Source organism: Xiphophorus couchianus, chromosome 8 (genome assembly GCF_001444195.1).
Source record: "Xiphophorus couchianus chromosome 8, X_couchianus-1.0, whole genome shotgun sequence".
NCBI lineage: Eukaryota > Metazoa > Chordata > Actinopteri > Cyprinodontiformes > Poeciliidae > Xiphophorus > Xiphophorus couchianus.
The window spans coordinates 7,214,061-7,234,517 of NC_040235.1; the positions used below are offsets into that span (position 1 = coordinate 7,214,061).

A 20,457-nucleotide genomic window follows, 5' to 3' on the forward strand; every position below is an offset into this window, starting at 1 on the left:
GAGGAGGAGGAGGAAGGTTGCTCACAGTGACAGCTGACAGCAGCATGAAATGCCCAGCTGAGGCTGCTTGTGGGCGCATGAAGAAGACTAGCCATCACTTTATCCACTGATCTGAGGCGCTATCTGATCGTTTATGTTTTCCAAGCTGATGAGATCTGCATGTTCCTGTCTGTCGTTTTTTATTGCTTTTGTTCTTTCGATTAATATGCCGCCTGCTGTACAGCAGCTCTGACGTTTACAACTCTCCACCCTGCATGAGAAAGTGATGTTCAAGGCAGCTACAGGTAACCCAGTAAATCCAACTGAGAATAATTCAGCTGTTTTTAAAGTAGGGATGCAGCTAATTACTATTTTAGTAATTGATTATTCTAACAATTAATCAGATTAAACATTCTGCAGATTTTTTAAAACTAAACTACATAACTTTTCTATATATAAATCAATTCTTTTTTAAAAATATGAAAATATTTTATTGCCTAAAATGCTAAAAAGGTGAATATATATATAAAAATGCCACTTCGGCAGTTTAGGGTAAAACATATTGACTCACATGTGAGTGAGTATAGTTTTGGATTAATTCCTGCTCTGAATTATCTTTTTTGAGTCTGTTTTCTCCAGTTTACCACTAATCGATAACTACATTAGTTGCTGATTCCTTCAATTAATCGATTCATGACAATCCGATTATTTCAGCCAAATTTCTGATAAGAGCACATTTGGATATTTTATGTTGTATCTTTGGCCTGAATATAGTTTTATTCTTAATTTAGCTCTTATATATTTTTATTATCTTTGTATACTCTAGTCAACAATTAATCGATTACTAATTTAGTTGATGATTATTTAAATTAATTGATTTGTCATGATTAATCTATTAAGCTTTATTTTTTGATTACTTCATATTTACATATTTTATGTTGTATCTTTGCTCTTAATGTACAGAATTTTATTTTTAATATATTTTTATACATTTATCTTTGTTAACCATTAATCTAACTAAATTAGAAGATGACTAACCCAATTAATTAGATTAATCGGTTCATCACGATTAATCTAATTAATTGCTTCAGCCCTATTTTCTATAACTGTACATTTGCATATTTTATGCTGTATCTTTGCCCTTATGTACAGTATAATTCTGTTCTTTATACATTTAATCCAATTATCTGTATAGTTAAATTGGTAGATGATTATTTTAATTAATCAATTCATCCCTTTTAATCAGATGAATCGTTTTAGGCCTGCTGTGAAAGCAGGTGCAGCAGAGGAAGCCTTTAGACTCGACTGATCAGACCTTGTGTTTTTGGAGCTGGTGTGTTGTGACCCTTTGAGTGATGGTGCAGAGGGTGCATCATCATCTTGATTGCAGTTTCAGGACAGAACGAAGGGCACAGAGATGTGCGATTGTGGCGGAGACTGCATGTAAATTGGCTTGTGTGGTTGCGCTGTAGCTCCTGGAGTTAATTTTCTGCACAGCTGAACAGCAAAAGCATAAAAAACAGCAGTGAATTGGAGGGAGATATCGCTGCTCGCAAGACTTCGCGGCGCCGCGGGGTTCTGGAGAGGTGGTTTGACGCCCGTTGACTCACCAAACAGCGTGGCATTAAAGCAAGGGTACATATCGAACGAGATCAGAGAGCGGGCTTCAGTGCTGACAGCGAGCTCCTGGAGTCCTGGAGGCAAAACTCCCAGGTCTGTTTCTCAATAACAGAGAATGTGACAAAGACTTTTTATGAATAGCCAATGTTGTTTGTGTGTCACCTGAAAAGTTTTCTGAAAATCTTCCTAAAACACTGAGAGGTCCACTGAGTTATCTGGCAGTTCACCGAAAGGAAGGATTTTGATGTGTAACCATGGGAACAAGGTGTTGTTTTTACAACCAGAGCAGCTGATTAGCATCTCAAAAACTCAAATAATATCTGAACTAGGACCAATGTGATGCTATTTGTTTGTTTATTTTTTATTATTAGTATCTCAGTAGGCCTGTTACAATAACAAATTATGCTGAACAATAAATTGTCCAGGAACTAATCATGATAAACGATAATATTGTTGTTTTGAGACCATTTTCATGTCATAAAATAACGGCATAAAAATGGAAGAACACAAGCAACAGAAACGACAAATAAAACGTAATTATCAAATCTCTGTAATCAAAATCGTCCTTCAAAGAGCAACAGACTGAAAACTTTTTTCTTCCAGTTTTTGGTAGAAAGAAATTATTGAGTTCGTTTTAATTCATCATGCGATTCATTGATTTATTCCAAGTCTGGCTGTCATTGTTATGTTAAACAACGAAGATTAATATTGTGGTTTATTAGAAAGGTTAGCGCCTTTAGCTTGTTCTGGTCGGTTCAGGATGGTTCTGCCTGCCGGGTCGCCGGGTCGCTGGCTGCCTGTCACAGTGAGCTTCCTGTCTGACATGGTTCTTAGTAACACCAGAGCGCCTCAGGGGATCGGTCCGTTCTCGTTTCATGTTTACTCTTTTCACCTCGGACTCTGAGCTCGGCTCCGCCGGGATAAGATCTCCTGTGTGCCGGAGACGGACAAGAACTGCGGCTCTGGAACCAGGTTCTGAACTGCTGCATACAAAACCGACAAAGTTCTGCAAGAGAAGAGTTTCTCTTCTAGACGTTTATCTTCTTTTGGAGGCTTTTTAAAAAGACTGACTGGGTTGGAAAACGGCAAAGTTTAACCAGAAGAACTAATTAAACGTTTGTCTTTGTAGTCCTGGCATAAGGATCCAAATCCTGAAGATGTTTTTTTCTTTCCGCTAGAAGCTTAAATCAAACATTGATTCATTTTAAGACGGCTGCGATTCACAATGTCGTCTCAAAGCGCTTAACAAGAAACAGTCAAAAATCAAAAGTTTATTTACAGACATAAGTATAATCGGTTTGATCTGATCAAAGATAAATGCAAAGTTCCTTCCAATTTAATCCCACTTATTAAGCAACACATTAAGGTTTATATTTTTGATTACAATTCTAATTGGTAAAAAGGTTTAATGTTTTTAAAGGAAACAATCGATTGCATTGAGTAACTGACTTTGAAGCAACCTCTCCTTTTTAGCCAACCCCCCTTGAGAAATTTTTTGTTGAGCAATCACTTCTTGTTAAGTAATCCACAATCCATCAGCAATCCTTCCTTCTTGATCAATCCCTCCTGCAATCAGTCTTAAATATTCTTGCAATCACTCATTCTTCAGCAATCCATCTTCCTGCAGCAAACTCTCGCTTCAAGCACCAGCTGGATAATCCGTTGCATTTACTCTTTTCTATCCAGCAATCTCTCATACTGAGCATACATGTAGCTGCAATGGGGAGGAAATCTCCATGTTAACAGGACATAACCTCCAGCAGAAGCTGTAGCTAATGCTAGCAGTAGCTAGCTAGTAGCTACAAGCTATTTATTACCAACTCATACTAATAGATAGAGGTAGCCAGATAGACATACACTTATATATAACTATCAATACAGTTATCTATAAACTGTAGACATTTACAGTTTATGTAGTTAGCTTGCTCTTTACTACATAAACTGTTATAAACATGCAGTACCACCAACTAGCTAGCTAGCTACTGCTAGCTCCTAGCTAAATAAACTGTCAAACATGCAGTACCACTAACTAGCTAGCTAGCTACTACTAGCTACATAAACTGTCAGAAACATGCAGGAACAGAACACTAAATCCTGATTACTGAAAGATGACTGTCTTGAGGGAAGAAAGTAGCGGAAACTCTCCTTTACTGCGTTTTTTAACTTTTTGATCCATCTGCAGCCATAAATAAAGCCTAAACTCTCAGGCGTGCTGCGTCACCTTGAGGTCTGCAGATGAACACAGATGGAGAACCTGTGTAAAGCGCAGAGAAACGAGCGTGTTTAACGGCCACCTGCGCCTCTCTGCTGGGCGTTTTAATTGGCTGAGATCCCTGAATTTCCTCCAGGGACCCGAGTGGCATCCACTCCAGCGTGGCCCTGAGTGGGGCATATTTATAGGTGCTGACTGCAGCGTTCTGAATCCACGCTCTGCCTTCTGCTGCTCACCGTAAAAACGGCCGGTGTGTTCATAACGTCCGATTGAATAAAAGCCCTAAATGGCTTTGGGAGCAGGAGGCTCATAAAGAAAGTTTGCTTTGAGAAAAAATCATTTTCAGCTTCTTGTTTTGACTCGCCGCCTGTTATTGTTCTGAAATCTGCCTGAATGCTTGGATCTGGAGGCGATCCAGCTCTCGTGTTTTCTCTGGCTGAGCGCGAAGAAGGAAAAAACTTGGAAATAATGTAGAGGTAAACAACTCTCTTGGCTGTCAGATGGTATTGATAAATTTATGGTGCGACTGATTCCGATACGTTAGTTTATATCGGAGCAGAAGGGTCTCCCTCCACACATGAGCGCTTTTATTTCAGGACATAAAATCAATGCCCTGCTGAAAAAAAAAAAGTTTAATCTCATTATGATTGACTGATGTTGGTCCAGAAGCTTCGCATGAGGAAAAGCTCTGCAGCAGCAATATTCCTGACAGCTTGCATTTGCAAATGATGTAGTAGAGAAAGAATCAGTTTGCTGACTCTTTGTCGTCATTTGAATCATGACCTCTGACCTTGACTGCGCTGTTGGAGTGATTTTTGGTAGACTAGCAACTCTTAGGAACGTTCTCAACTCCTACATGTTTACTCCATGTTGCAATTTTATTTGTTTTGCACACTTAGGCTGCAACGAACGATTTTTAAGTAATCAATTAATTGATAATTTGATGATTAATCGGATAAAAACATTTGGATGGACATTTGTGGAAATTTTTCATTTAATCACTTAAGCTTATTTTGCACAATATTAGAAATACACAAGAAAATTTAAATAAATAATACAATTATTTTTTTAAACAAGAAAATAAACATTTAATTTCTTAAAAATGCAATAACAGTATTCCTTTAGTCAACACTTGATAATTTCTTTAAATAAAAAAAATTAAATACAGTTTCTCTTGTTGCAAAACACGACAACCTGTATTTATTAATTTAATTTACCAAAATCAGGCTTTTTCTTTTAAATCCATAAACTGAACCTTCCCTGCATATTGATGTCCGGGTTGCAGGTTTTTGTTTCAGGAATTATTCATGCAGCTCTTATGCGTTACACGCTAACACGGCTTTGAACATCAAAGGTGAAAGAGACAAAAGCCGCACACAGGCTGCATGCCTGCGTGCATAAAGAACATTGTTGGACAAACCTTTCATGTTTGTGTTAACCCCCCTCTCTGCTGTGAGGTCAGACATTTTGACTCCACTAGTATTTTATAAATATTTTCAACAGAAGGGGACATTTGTTCATAGAAAATATGCTTACAGAGACATTTAAATGTTGGTTGAACACACATAATCTGCTGTTTTCTTTAACAAGTCCATAGACAATAAAGGTCTTTTTTTTTGTAAAGAATTTTACTTTCAGATTGGGCTGAAACGATTAATCGCGATTAATCGTTTATGAAAATAACCATCAGCTAATTTAGTAATCAATTAATCATTAACTGGAGTATGCAGATTTTAAATAAGCAAAAACACTTTGAAAGAGCAACACACTCAGAGCAGTAATTAATACAAATTCATACAAAAAACACGTTTCTGTAAATACTTTTCATGTAGCATAGTTTTATTTCGCCTCGCCCAAATTCTCCAATTTTTAATAATTTAAACTAAAAAACTAATCAACAGATTAACCCTACAATATATTGATGTTAAGTTGAACAGAAACAGATGAGTTTTTCACATTTTGATAGATATTAGAAGTATTTTTGGTGCTGATTCATCCTTTGCTGCAAACAATTAATTATTCACTAAATGAATTTTATATTATTGCATTTTAGGTAATAAGATGTTTATTTTCTTATTTTAAAAAGGAATTAAATTAAAGGAATGTATTTAGAATATTGCATTAAAATGGCCTGAGTGGTTAAAATAAAAAGAATGAGCAGAATATACAAATTTTTCAGATCTAATTAATCAATTAATCAATAGAATAATTGAGTATTAAAATAATCGTTGGGGTGCTGTGGTGGCGCAGGGACAAAACACGACCCACTTATGGAGGCCTTAGTCCTCATGCAGTGGCCGCAGATTCGATTCCCGGCCTGGCGACATTTGCTGCATGTCCTCCCCGTCTCTCATTACCCTCTTTCCTGTCGGGCTACTTTCAAACAAAGGCCAACAAAACCTTTAAAACAATAAAATAAATTGTCAGTTGCAGCCCTAAATAATGACTGCAAATCCTTCTGTAGACAAGAAAAATGTCTTGTTGATCTTTGACTTAAAATACATTAAAATCTCTGGTTGCTATGGAAAAACCTTATTTAGTAGCAGTTGTTTCTTATCTACATCTCTTCTGTCTGGACCAGGTTTGTCTGTTTCCCATCAGTTTGCAGCAAAGACGTAGGTGTCAGCTTCTGCATCTTTTTCTATTTTTTTCTATTTTGCGTCTTACAGAGGAAGTCATGAATCAATCTGCACTTTCTCAAGTGAAATGCGAGTGTTGTGGAACTACCTACTCTTGTTAGTAACGCCGCATCTCCGGAGGCAAGAAGAAAATAAAAAATAAACGTGGAAACTTGTGTGCCTGTTCGTCCTTTTGAGCCTCCCACACTCCTAGAGCTAACTCACCTGAAAACAAAGATAAACGCTCGCTCAGACGGGAACAAAACACGGCGGCGTAAATACTCTAAATGCTCACACTCGTCCTGCTCTGGGTTTAATGGTGCGTAATGAGTCCGTCCGATGCTCGGCTCAGACATGTGCCGACTGCGGTCAAGGTGCTGCTGTCCATTATTTATGGCTCCTCGCCTGCACAATGTCTTTTAAAGAAATGAGAGCAGATGGATAAAACCTTCACACTGAAACGTTGTTGGTGTGTTGGAGGGCGATGGTGTTAACAGATATTCATACAACACCCACTACACCGCCACACGCCTGAACCTTGAGACGGGTTCATCGTCATCTGCAGATGTGTTGATTGAGATTACCCTAAAGCAGCAGCGGTGCAATGTCTCCACGTTTCCTTAATGTGAACTTGTGCTTTTTCTGAAAGGATTAGATGAAATTGAACAGAGTGGCATTAGGTTTTTTATTTGAGATCACAAGGAGATTTTAAAATTAAAAACAAAGAGAGAGAAACCAACACACGATAAAAATAAAAAAATTAAAGGCTGAGCGTAGCATAATATGAAGGAGCACTGCAAAAACAGAAAATCTTACCAAGTATCTTGGTCTAGTTTCTACTTTAAACACCTCAGAACAAATGAAATAAGACAAAACTAACTTACAAGCAACTTTTCAGCAAGAAATAGAAACTGGTTTTCAGTCAATTCCTTAAAATTGACAACAAAGGTTCTATTTGCAGATTATTTCACTTATAAAAGGGGAAAAATGTCTTAATACAAGTTAAATATTCTGCCAACAGACCCAATACTTTTTCATCAATATTAAGAAATTATTTACTTAAGACAAGCCTCTACCTTGCTGAAAAGTTGCTTGTAAGTTAGTTTTGTCTTATTTCAGGTGTACTGAGGTGTTTAAATTAGAAACTAGATAAAAATATTTGGTAAGATTTTATGATTTTTGCTGTCTTCATGAATGTTTACGACTGTTGTCATGAAATGTCTCTCGGTAAATAATAACAAAGTTGCATTAAAGGTGTCAACTTTGTTGTTATTTGATAAATAATGTCACTTTTAATGCAAAGTTCAATTAAAACATGCATTAAAAGTCCAATAAAAGAAAAACTCATGTATGAGATTCTCCAGATCTTCCTGGGACATTAGTCCTTTAATCCTGGAAATGTTCTTCAGGTGACAGAAGGCCGACTTTGTAACCATCATTATGTGGTTCTGAAGGTTCAGGTCCATCACTACACCCAGATTTAGTCTCTGATCGCCGGTTTTTAGCTGTAATAACTGAAGCTACATGCTAACTTGTTGTGTCTAATTGCTCCCACTGTGATTCACTGGAAATCCAAAAGCCTTAGAAGATGCTTTGTAATGCTTGTGTGTTGCTTTTTGACATTAATGCACTTTTAATTCAATTTTCAGTTTAACTTTTTATTAAATGTGTAATTATTTACCAAATAATGTAAAGTTGACACTTTACAGCAACTTTTAATGCAACTTTTATTGTAACTTTTTATTAAAAGTGTCATTATTTACTGAACAATGCAAAGTCGACACTTTTAATGAACCTTTAATGCAACTTTGCCTTAAAATTGCCATTATTTACAGAATAATGCAAAGTTGAGACTTTTTATGTAACTTTTTATTAAAAATGTCACTTTTTACCAAATAATGCGAAGCTAATACCTTTAGTGGACTTTTATTGCAACTGTGTATTAAAAATGTAATTATTTACCAAAAAATGCAAAGTTGATCATTTCAGTGCAACTTTTAAGGTAACTTTGCTTTAAAAATGTAATTATTTACAAGAATAATGCAGAGTTATCACTTTTAAAGGACTTTAAAAGCAACTTTTTGTGTAACTTTGCATTGTAGTTGCTTGGACATAAATTGCAGTCGTATCCAGCCTCCACCGGGTCTGGCGATAGAATCACTTGTGCAGCAGTTTAGTTTCTCCTTTTGGGCTCAGAACCACCTTGGATAAATTTCTCCTTGAAATCTGCTGCAGTCAAATCTCCACTGAGTGTTTCTCTGCTGATTACAGATCAGTGTAACCTTTCCTGTCTTGCAGAGGCAATAATGGAAAGATGGTGTTAATTTGCAATGATATGAAACGTGTTTTCAGATCAGGTGTATTACAGAGTTACATGTGGTCAGATGTCGCCATTAAGAGATGTACTTTGCTTAATTCCCATTTTCATTCCACTTTAAAAACCCTCCAAGCTATAAATTTACTTTTATAACCATTAAACTGAATTTATTTCAGTCTCCTCATCGATGGTCTGAGGCATAACTCTCGTCTACAAGTGGAGCTACATCAATGCACCTAAGAGAGCTTTAACTGATTGTGGGAGAGCAGCGAAGGCCGAGACGCCTGGACTTACCTGCACAACAGGGAATCGTGTAAAAATCCAAGTCTGGAAATGCTGCTCAAAGTTTAGTGCCAATTAATTCTTCAAAGCCTTCCAGCTAGAGCTGACCGTATTATCCAGTTCAGGTGGTGGAGGCTCAGTGGAGCTACTGGGTTTTGTTTTATTCGCAGAACACGATTCTGCACCATTTTCTGGTGAAATGGAAGCAAATTGAAACCAGGCCGGAAACGATTAATTGTATAAATCATGATTAATCGATAATTAATTGGATTAATACATCTATTAGACATAAAAGTAACAATTAATCCAATTAACCTTGTGTAAAAGGTCTGATTAATCATGACTGTATGTAAAATACACGATTAATCGTGATTAATCAGCTATTTGAAATCAGTCAAATAATGTAGTAATCGATTAATCAATAACGGGACTATATAGACTCTAAAAAAACATATTCAGAGCAGTAAATAAGCCAAAAGTTTACAAAAAATATATACCTTTTGCATTTAAAATGAAAATAATAAAAAAACTCCGACAATGATTAATTAATAACTCATATAATCATTAGTTGTAGTCCTAAATAAAATTTAATTCAATATGACATCATTATGTGTTTTTTTAACGCTAAAATTAAAAACAAAAAGGATATTAATAGGTTTGTCACGGTAACAAATGTTGCTGGACGATAAATTGTCACAGAACTTATCGCAATAAACGATAATATTGATATTTTAAGACCATTTTCAAGTGATATAATGTAAGAACACATTCTTAACAATAAATAAACTTTAAATTTTAATAAATCTTTAACACTGGAACTGGAAGACATTTTAAATATCCACAATAAATAAAGAGAACAAAGAATAAAATTAATTGTAAGGTATCTGTAAACAAAATTATCCTTCAAAAAAGAGCAAAACACGAGACTCAAGATTTTATCATCCAGTTTTTGGTTGAAAAAGAAAAACAATAAATCATTCAAATGGAAATGATTGAATGTGTTTTAGTTTATCATGCGAGTAATTGATTTATTGCTTATTGTAACTGAAGTATACACTTGAAAAAGGCCATTTGGTGACAAAACAACACATTCAAAGCAATAATTAAGCCAAAACTGTACAAAAATATCTCTGCATTTTGAATTTAAGAAAGAAAAAAACTTCTGTCTGTAAAAACGTTTTACCCAGAACTCCTAAAGTGAGTTTTAACTTCACCTGGTTGAATTTTGGTAAATCAAATCTTCTACTTAGCAAATGTTGCCATCCAGTTTTAATCTGTTAATCCAATAATTAATCACCAGATTAGCTCTACACTGTGTTGATGTTCAGTCCAGCAGAAAGCGCTCTGCTTTTCACATGTTGATTATCAAATTGAGTCCATTTGACTGTCAGGAGTTTTAGTTTTCATCCCGTCCTCTCCTGACCTCTCTTTAGTTTAAGGAAATATCGGTGAGAGATGCTGGGCAGGATGCGTCGTAAATGACGGCTGCTGAGAGATTGAGCGTTCGATTCAGCAGACGGAGAACTCGTTGATTCATGAGGTGGAGCAAAGTAGTTTGATCCAGTGATGGATTCTTTATTTGTCATTTTTAGCAGTTTCAACCTCATTAGATGGTAAAGGGGAACTATTATGCAAAATTCTAATTTTGCATGTTTTTATTCTTCCATTCGGGTCTCAACTGTTTCTAAACACAAACCAATCTCTTAAAAAACACACCCAGCCTGTTTTCTTTGCAATAAGTTAAAGTTTTTTTGGTGTCTGGAAAACGAGCCATTTCAAAAACCTTCCGATTATTATTGAGTCACACTTCCCCGTTACCTAGCAACCTCAAACCCAACCTGTCACCTAGCAACCCAAGATAGGAGCAGGATTCATAGCTGAATTTAATTTAGAAACCTTCAGAATGTAACGTCACAAATCAGCAGGCACAGCCCCGTTACCTAGCAACCCCAGCAGAGTTCTGCCCGTTACCTAGCAACCCAGGCTGAGCTCCATCATGTTTGGTCACCTTGTTTTATTGCTGTATGTGCTGTAGAATGGCTGTTGGCAAAAACGAGTGTTTTGTTGTTGACTTACCATCCAGAAACCACTTACTGCATCCTTGTTGGTTGTGCAGAAGGCTCCACTTCTGCTTTTCAAAGATGTACGAATGTATAATTGAGCATCTGTTAGCAGCTATTTTCACGTGTGAGTGTAAACGTTGAGTTGGGGCGGCGTGCCCGGCAGCAGATTATTTGGATTTAAAGTGACAGACCCTAAAACAGAAAAAATCTCATTATGTAGATTGATTTTGTGCAAAAAAAAAATGTGATGAAAATGTTTTCCTGACCTGTTCATGGCAGCATAATGGCTCACCTTTGATAAAAAGCAAAATTGGAGCCTGAAAATCATCAAATTCTGACGTTCCCAACAACAACGAAGAGTCTCAACACTGAAGGAAATGGTGTAGCGGGTGTTTAGATTTGAGGTTTCTCCTGCGGTGGGACTCCCAGGGTGGGAATACTTTCAGATGACACAATCTCTAAAATCTCTGCCTCCATTCTGGCACATCGCTCCTTATCCCGCCTGTCACTCCTATGAAGCAACATTAATCTTTTCTGTTTTATCTGTAAAATTAATGCTTTTTTCTGCTCATTTTCCCTTAAACTTGTCTGTAATTTGCATGTCCGGAGATGATTTCTGCTGCAGGTAATCCCTGGTTTTCTTTAGATTTGGGGGAGCGGCTGTACAAACTGGGTGGATTGGGAAATGTGCGGATTAGCGAAGATGGCTTGGGCGAATCTTTGCGGATGTTTTTGGTCCGGTTAATCTCTGTGATTGATGACTCGGCTCCATTAACTCTCCCTGTTTGCCGTCTTGTCGATTACTCATTAATCCTTCCGAGTGTTTTCCGCTTTTCTGTGTCAAACTTCACATGTGGCAAAGCTGTACATTCAGAGATGGAGGAGTCTCAAACAAGACTGAAAGGCATGAAATTATTCCTTTAATATGAAATTATGGAATTTAAAGGAGGATTTTAGCATCTGTTGTAATAATGGGTGAGCTTCTGTATCTGGATAATCGGATGTTTACATGTTTCTGGTTCTGATTTTATGCAGATTATCTGCAGTTTTTCATGGTTTTTTCACTGATCTTCCTCTACTGGCTGCTGGTCCACTGCCTATATTAAATCAATACTAAAAAATCATTTAAAAATACTCATTTTGATCAAAATCGATATAAACTAAATAGGTCAAATTTGTAGCATTTATTTTGGGAAAAACAAAGACAAACCTCCTGGATTACATAAATTATTGCTATTTGTATAAATATTAGCTTCCAGGATGATTGATCGGATTAATCGCGTCAGCTGGAGTATACGGTGTTAAAAAAGTATTTTTTCTGAAAGAACAGCATTTTCAGAGCAGCTATTAGTTTAAAATTTTACAACAAATATATTCATTTTGGATTTAAGAAATGCTTAACATGATAATGTTAGAAGAATTTTAGTTACTTTGTTACAAATGATCAAGTTTTTGCTAAAGGAATGCTGAATTATTGCATTTTAGGCAATATGTTTATTTTTTCAGAAACTTATTAGCATCTTTTAATGTATTTCTAGTATTATATAAAATGAGTTAAAGTTTATATCTACAGAATGTGCCAGTTTTTTAATCTGATTAATTGGTTAATCAGATTAAAAAATCTGATTAACCAACCATTTCAAGTACTGAAATGGTTGCGGTCCTGAATTATAATTGCAGTTCAAAATTACACCCCCATCTCCCTAATGGAGGGCAAAAAGCTGCTCACTGGAAATGACTAGCATTGGTTTTAGCTGTTAAGTTGTTACTATAAAGCACAAAATCTTAAATATACGGCTGATATAAAAAATAAAGGGATGCAGAGCTTTGCTAATAATTTTCAACACTACAAAAACTAGATAACAAGATCAGAGAAAAGTTTTAATTAAGAAAAAACTAGCAAGGAGAGGGAAATAGGTCAGCTATGCTAGCTTGACTATGGTAATCTTAACATGTAGATGTGCTGTGGAATTGTGTGTGTTTCGGTTAAATTCAAAATAAAAAAAGTCAGCATAAACACCAACTCTGACAGATTGTTAGCAAAGCAGGTCCACATTGCTGGCTAATCAACCACTGCTGTGTTAGCTTAGCTAATAGCAACCGCAGCTAATCCACCGCAGTGATCACTAATTAATAGTTGCAAACAACAAGCCTGAAGGCATAAAACTCTTACAGACTGAATGTTCTGTTCTTTGTGTGGGAAATGGTTGAGTGTTTATTTTTTGTGTTGAATCCTGGAACATGAAGTGGCGTTGTTGCCTGTTGCTATGGCAGCGGGTCTAAATAATCATCAGAGATCTTGTCCCTTCAACAAAAAAAACCAAAAAAACAACATTGCCACTGTATCAAAAATTGGTATTTTAGTTTTGTTGAATCTGTATTGAGTTTGAAACTTTGTCAATCTTTAGCATTTGACACTACAGTTGTAATCTCTTCTTTTTTATGCCTTCAAGACACTGAATCATTCAAAAATAAACTCCTAACGTTCCTGCTGACATAATTTCAGACTGTGAGGCTGGTTTATTTACAGCGGTCTTCCTGCCCACATCGACCGTGTCCCTCAGAGAGCTCTGTGGGGGGTCCTCTGGGAGTATGGGGTACCGGGCCCTTTGATAAGGGCTGTCAGGTCCCTGTATGACCGGTGTCAGAGTCTGGTCCGCATTGCCGGCAGTAAGTCGGGCTCGTTTCCGGTGAGAGTTGGACTCCGCCAGGGCTGAGCTTTGTCACCGATTCTGTTCTTCACTTTCATGGACAGAACTTCTAGGCGCAGCCAAGGTGTTGAGGGGATCCGATTTGGTGGCCTTAGGATCTCATCTCTGCTTTTTGCAGACGATGTGGTCCTATTGGTTTCATCAGATCGTGATCTGCAGCTCTCGCTGGAGCAGTTCGCAGCCGAGTGTGAAGCGGTCGGGATGGGGATCAGTGCCTCCAAGTCCGAGGCCATCATGGTCTTGAGCCGGAAAAGGGTAGAGTGCCTTCTCCGGGTCGGGGGGGGGGGGGGTCCTGCCCCAAGTGGAGGAGTTCAAGTATCTCGAGATCTTGTTCACGAACGAGGGAAGAAGGCAGCGGGAGATCGACAGGCGGATTGGCGCAGTGTCTGCTGTCAAGCGGGCGCTGTACCGGTCCGTCGTGGTGAAGAGAGAGCTGAGCCAAAAAGCGAAGCTCTCGATTTACCGGTCGATCTACGTTCCCACCCTCATCTGTGGTCATGAGCTTTGGGTCATGACCGAAAGAACGAGATTGCGGATACAAGCGGCCAAAATGGGTTTTCTCCGTAGGGTGGCTGGGCTCTCCCTTAGAGATAGGGTGAGAAGCTCAGTCATCCGGGAGGGACTCAGAGTAGAGCCGCTGCTCCTTCACATCGAGAGGAGCCAGTTGAGGTGGCTTGGGCATCTGGTCAGGATGCCTCCTGGACGCCTCCCTGGTGAGGTGTTCCGGGCACGTCCCACCGGGAGGAGGCCCCAGGGAAGACCCAGGACACGCTGGAGGGACTATGTCTCTCGGCTGGCCTGGGAACGCCTCGGGATTCCCCCGGAGGAGCTGGAAGAAGTGGCTGGGGAGAGGGAAGTCTGGGCCTCCCTTTTGAAGCTGCTACCCCCGCGACCCGACCTCGGATAAGCGGAAGAAGATGGATGGATGGATGGATGGATGGATGGATGGATGGATGGATGGATGGATGGATGGATGGATGGATGGATTTTCACTCTTACTTGAGGAATTTCTTGGACGGCTGCTTTTTACTTGAGTAAAAATATTCTTTATAAAAATAATCTACTTTAATGTTTTTTAAAGTGGACACCACTTTACAATATTGCTCCCCTTATAGATGGCTAATAAACAATTTATTGATATGTAATCATTCATCTATAAACACTTTATGAATTATTAACTGTTTATTATACATTAAGGGTGAGAATGAGGGTTTATGAATTATTAATTTAATTTCATATTTGTAAATTATGCTTACAATTATGAAATGAAATGTTTAGTATAACAAATCCAGACATAATATGAAGGTGAACAAACCTGCTTCACTATTTGGCAAGTAGATTCTGTCTCCTTCTCATCCTTAATCAATGCAGTTATTAGTGATTTATAAAGAGTTTATAGATGAATTAATAACATTTCTGTAAACTATTTATTAGTCATGTGTTATTGTTAAGTACTAAACTGTTTTGCTCTAAGTTAGATTTAAAGTTGTAGCATTTTCGTTCTTCTATGGAGTTTAATCCCAGCCTTTGGGTTCGTTTTTTATGTTTTTGTGTAATTATGCGTCAGTGAGGTGAAAAGTGGATTTTTCTTTATTTCTGACTGTGTTGTCCTTAAGACATTCCTATAAATAAGTAAGTTCATAAGGTTGAATAAATAATTCTAAAAGTATTTCATTGTAATTAAAATGATTGCAAGTTGTTTAGACAAACAATTTATGCTTTATATAAGTTTTTATAAAGAATGCTTTATCGGTAAATTCTACTTCCGGTTCCGGTTACCTACTTCCGGTTACGTACTTCCGGTATTCCGTTTTTGCTAAAAACAAAGGTTCACATGCAAGAGGCAGCATGGAAATGTTATCCGATGCCATCCACTCTGAATTATCATGCAGGAACGCCGTAAGTTACATCATATGGCAGTTTATACTGTTTAGTTGGATGTTATTGTTGATTTTCCTGTAATGTTATTTTAGCGAACTTGAACCACTTAATTTGGGCATATATCTCTCTACATGTTGAGATAGAGTATATTTTCTGTCATTTCAGTTTTCACCACATGTTCATGAAGACAATTAAACAAGCTGCAACTGAACTCCAGGGTCTTCATTTGTGGTTTAACTCGGTGTCACCAACAGCTACGTTGAAAACACTACACTGACCATAATCGCTGTGAATCGTCTGTTTCTGTTAGTCCGTTTCAGTCGTGCTTTGTGGGACGTGTTGGATGTTTTTCCTGCTGCGCTGCAGAAAAAGCCTTTCAGTTTGTGATTATTGTGAGTTTCCTTCCAGCGTATCTTCCAGGTAGGACTTGCAGCGAATCGCCCCCCTGTTGCATCTCAACTGCCTGAATCGATGCGAGTCAGAAAGGAGCGAGACAGCACACGTTGTGCACAATGACAGCTGCTGCGGCCGAGCGCCACTGAAAGGTGTTTTTATATGCAAATTAAAGAAAAATATCTGAGGAACACGCTGTGAATTAGCCCCTATCACACATCCTGTCCCTTGTTATATTAAAATAATTTTTAGACATCTGGAAGTGAAAATTAGGGGTATTTCTCATGAAGAACGCCCCTAAAATGATCACAAAGCCCCTCAGGGCTGCAGCGCCTTTTTAAAACGGCTCAGTGGGGCTTCGGCGCCGCTGCAGAGGAGCTGCATGGATCTAAGTGTGAAATCAGAGAGAAAGTAGGTTTACATCCAACGCAGAGATGCAGAAGTTAGACGCTCCATTCTGTTCCATCAGAGCTTATCTAGGCTCTGCACCATTCACAGAAAAACGTCACTTATAACCAGAAAATCGGCTTATTGGGTTCTGCACTCACTTAAATACAGCTTTCTTTTATGGTCAAATTAAAAACCAGCATTCTTTCATTTTAATTGAATTTTTTATCAACTGTACTGCACAAAAAAAGTAAGTTTAAAGCATTTAGCATATAAATGTTTAGTATAAATTTAGCAGCGGTGTCAAACTCATTTTTATTTTGGCCCATATCAAAAATCTGAGTGTAAGTGTTTCTTAAAATTAAATAACAGTTTAACAGTTCAGTTACGCTAGCTTGACTATGACAACCTGAACATGTAGATGTGCTGTGGAATTTGGAGTGTTGACCTTAACAACCCTGACAGACATTATCAGTAGAGCAGGTGTTTAAATTAGCTATCTACCACCGATGCTATGTTAGCTTAGCTAACATAGCTAACATTAGCAGGGGTAGCTAAACTACCACAGTGATCACTCAATAATCGAAAAATAAACGTAAAGCCTGAAAACATAAAACTGTACCGGACTGAATGTTCTGTTCTTTGGGTGGGAAATGTTTGAGTGGTTTTTTTTTAGTGTTGAATCCTGAAACACAAAATGGCGTTGTTGTCTGTTTCTGTGGCAACGAGTCTTTAGCGTAAAGCCGACAGAGAGCGAGATAAACATGGTTTTGAGCTGCTCTTTGACGATTTTTTCTGCGTTATTTTACTCTTTGCTGTGACGCATCGAACTGAATTAATAATTCCTACATCTCCAGGTTTCATTTAGTTAACCGAGATGTTCTACCGCTGCAGCGTGGCTACAGGTGGCAGGTAAAACAGCCGGTTTTTACCCTCCAGCTTTGTGCGCACGCGCGAAATTTCACACTACGGATCCACAGAAAACTTTGGCTCCACATTGGATCACGTAGAGAGCCGCAGGTTGAAGCACCAAACCACTGATTCCCACTGAAACACAATAAAACCTCATAAAGAATAGATTTAACAATAACAGCTTCACCATCAGCTTCTATAAGCAACGTGGCGCTAGCAGCCGTGTCAGTCATTTCTGTTGTTTTCTGTGTATATATATTTATTATTTTTGGACACACTGCCCCGCCGTTGTGCCGGTGTGAAGGCGATCAGCTGCGGCTGACAGATCTCCTCTGACAGCAGTAAATAACCAGGGTGAAAGGCAATTTACCCGTCTGCTGCGCCGCTGTACCTGTACTGTCTGCAGGTTTCCGTCAGACAAGACGCGGCTCTTTTCTCGGCTTTGTGTGACAGACTGGCTGCTTTGCGCGCCTCAATGAATCTGCATGTTTTTCTCTGTGTGTAATTAGCATGAACAAGAATTGGAGAGCTTTCAAATCACCGCTGCTGGCAGGAGGAGAAATGCTTTTAACAGAGGAGTGGGAAAGTGTTTTTCTTTCTGCCTCATAACTCCATCTGTCCAGACGGAAACCTCATCCGGGCCCCGATGAGAGCAGGACTGCGGTTTAATTCCAGCCGGGGTTAAAAGTGGGATTGAAATTAATCCCGGAATGGATTTCCTGACATTTTATGAGGCCGGTTTGTGTTTTCTGAGGCCGTTTCACCTGTTGATGCCGTTTCCCATTTTGCTCCGTAATGTATTCCATTATTTTTAGCTCGCCGTCTGTTTTTGGTGCCACTCTCAGGAGCAGCGCAGCTTCATCAGCCCAGGGTCACAATCAGCACTTCTCCTGCAGGAGTGAAGCATTAGAGCCACCATGGCGCTGATTACAGCTCTGTCCTATTTACGGGTCGGGGAGCCTTTCTCCGCTGCACCTCCAGCTCTGCTGCTCTCTCTGCAGGTTATACAAATATATTTGTCCTCAAGATTCTCTCACTGGAATCTGGAATGGTTCAGACCATCAAACTCATTTAATTATCAGAGAAAAGTAAAACTCAAGATCTTACCAAGTATTTTGTGTCTGGATTTAAATGCAAATATCTTAGTACACTTGAAATAAGACACAACTAACTTACAAGATTTTACAGATTGATTTAAGTCAATAATTCCTTAATATTGATGAAAAAGTTCTAGTTTCACCGGCAGATTATTTAATCTATAACAGCAAATTTTTCCCCATAAGTGAAATATTCTGCCATTGGAACTTGTTATTTTTCATCAATATTAAGGAATTATTGTTTTAAAACAAGTTGCTCTATCCTAGAGAAACCGTCAAGTTTTAGCAAAAAGAAACATTTCTGATATTTTAGCAAAAAAAAAGTAGTAGCAAGAGAAAAAAAACCTAGATGTTTTAACAAAAACAATACAGATTTTTTTAAAAACATAACATTTTAGAAAAAAAACTGAAATAAAAAAATTCTGATATTTAAAAAAAAAATTCATATTTTAGCTAAATGAAATCGGATTTTAGCAAAAACAAAAGAAATAATTGTGATTTGCGTTAATTCAGACGGTTTTAATTTCTCAACATCTCCATCTAGTTTGACTCCAGACTTTCACTCCAACGGGGAGAAATTGAACATAAACAACTTTAAAGTTTTTTTTTATTTAGTGAACAATTAACTAATATTGAGACTTTAAATTCGTCTTTACCAGAGCGTCTGTGAGGAGCTCTGTAGGGTTTTGTTGGAGCAGAAAGTTGCCGTTATTCAGCAACCTAATGAAGCAATGTCTGTCTCATTGTTCTTCATTCGGCCGAAGTTTTCCACCCGTTTTTCTCCCCTCGGCTGTAAACTCCTGTTCTTGCATCACTGCAGCCGTCAATGCAAATAAATCTCAGAATCTGGAGATTCCAGCTCCTGCCTGCGTTTTTCTGCCCTCCTGTTGATTTGTTTCAAAGCTTCCTCTGCAGAAATGTCGCAGTTTTACCTTGAAAATACACAGCAGCCTCTCCAAACCCCAACATGTCCCAGTTCCACTACAACGCGCCGAATGTCCCACTTACTGCACAGGAAACGGCTTCTTCACAACTTTTATTTCTCCTACCAAAGGTATTTTCTTGCTCTCTGTTATTCCTGTTATGCAAAGTGAAGCGCTGCATAAACAACCTGCTAACTGCGTCGTCCTGATTTCAACTCCAACAAACTGCTAATGAGCTCAGAGCGACGCCACACCGCCGCGCGTTCAGCTGTAAGACGCCGGCGCTTCACCTTGGAAAAGGTTTTCAATGCTGCAGCAGACAAACCTGAATGTGTTTTATCTGGATCTCATGAGAAAGTCTGAGAAAAATGAATACAAGTCTGAGAAAAATGTCATGCTCCAAAACTTAAAAGCTTCTTTCATTGCAGTTAATAAGTACAGGAACTAGCCAGAAGTGCAGAGTACCCAAATATTGTACTCAGGTGTAGTACTACTTCATATTTTTACTCAGATAAAATTAAAAACTAGTCATCCAAGAAATTACTCAAGTAAGAGTAAAAAGTATTTGGTAAAACTTCCCCACACTGGCTAGCTTTTTAGTTCTTGTTAAAATATGATTTTGTTTTTCTCTGTATTTTTATTTTTTGCTGAAATAGTTTTTGATAAAATCTGTTTCTTTGTTTTCTTTGCTACATTTGATTCATTTATTTTTCTGAAATCAGTTTTTTTTTCTTCTTTTTTTGTGTTCATTCCTGTTTCTGATTAAATTTTTACCAAATCATATTTTGTGTCAACAGTTTGCAACTTGCACTAGCTGGTTAGCCGGTCAGCTGCTTACTTACCTTGCTAGGCAGCTACTAAGTAAAAGTAGAACTACTGCAACATATTTTCACTCAAGTAAAAGTAAAAAGTATTTGGTAAAAAAGTTACTCAAATACTGAGTAACTGATCAAATTATCAATCATTTTAAAATTACATTACCTGGACCAAAATAAAAAGTTAAGTGGAAATTTTGGTATTTTAAGAATGAAAATGACAGCAAATCATATTAGTAACAAAAAA

At 37.9% G+C, this 20,457-nt stretch overlaps 1 protein-coding gene across 3 annotated transcripts in view; it reads left to right on the plus strand.

Moving 5' to 3' along the window:
* Nucleotides 1–20,457, plus strand: part of whrna (whirlin a) — a 138,051-nt gene that overhangs the window by 40,115 nt on the left and 77,479 nt on the right. The gene's annotated exons all lie outside the window — the stretch shown is intronic.